This window comes from Octopus bimaculoides, chromosome 4, assembly GCF_001194135.2.
Source record: "Octopus bimaculoides isolate UCB-OBI-ISO-001 chromosome 4, ASM119413v2, whole genome shotgun sequence".
Taxonomy (NCBI): domain Eukaryota; kingdom Metazoa; phylum Mollusca; class Cephalopoda; order Octopoda; family Octopodidae; genus Octopus; species Octopus bimaculoides.
Genome location: NC_068984.1, coordinates 47296749 through 47297861, shown reverse-complemented (window position 1 = coordinate 47297861; position 1113 = coordinate 47296749).

Here is a 1113-nt window from a genome sequence, read left to right as displayed (position 1 = left end):
GGTGTTGGGATGATGGTGTGTGGGTGTGGGCTTTGGGAAGTGGTCAGTGCTAGTGTGTGGAGTGGTGTGGGGTCTGGAGATGTGAGGGTGGGGTGTTAGTGTGGGGTGAGGATGTGGGGTGGAGGTGGGATGTGTGGGTGTGGGTATGGATATAGGGGTATCAATGAAGAGAGAAGTAGGGTAGGAATGAAGAGAGGAAGTAGATGTCAAAGCAAGAGAAGCGAGGAGAGGTGGGTAAGAGTGAAGAGAGGAAGTAGGCGTCAGATGAAAAGAGGAGAGGAGTGGAGTTAGATGAAGAGGGGAGGGAATTGAGCCCATGTGGCGCAAAGTAGCGAAGAGAGAAGTTTAATTCTTGTTCACGGCGAAGGCGGGAGTCCGGATGGTCCCTGTGCAAAGACAATCCCAACGCAAACAGGTGTTGTAATGAATGACCGGTAGAGCAGAAATGGTGCGAGACCGCGTTTGTAAAAAAACATAAATCCGAAAGAAGAAGCACTCTCTAAGATGTAGAGCAGTATATATTAAAATGGGGAAGGCCGGTTTATGGGATTACCTTAGGTTTCCCGTCCATAAAAGGTTTATCTCTCACCTTTTGGAGCAAATTCTGAGTAGAAATTGTAACCTGAACAACCGAGATGGATTGTAGATAGGGGTCAAGAAATTTGTGCCTCAGAGAAGAACTGGATATGTGGTTTGCATGTAAGAGGTAATGTGTGGGATTTCGGTTGGAGAAGTTCTCGGATGTTGGGGTAGAAAAGGAAGAAATGGTAAGGGGCGATGGATTTTATCTTTGCATCATAGAAAAGTGTAGAGTATAACGGTGTGTAGATAGGTCACGGAGTCACCAGGCAGGAAGTCGAGTCTGAATACTTGCAACAGAGTGAACTCTGTCAAAGGCTAGATGGTGGTGCTTAATTGGGCTGTGGAGTACCTATCACTCCAAAATGGGGGAGACCTACAATGCTATATAAAAGGGAGATACATTAAAACAATACCAAAAAACAGCACACCCAGGCTCTAAATAGCTACTTTTGATTTGGTATAACTATCCAATCATTAGTCATTCAGTAACTTCACAGTAGTTTCTTACCCATGTTCCTTTTCGAGTATTCA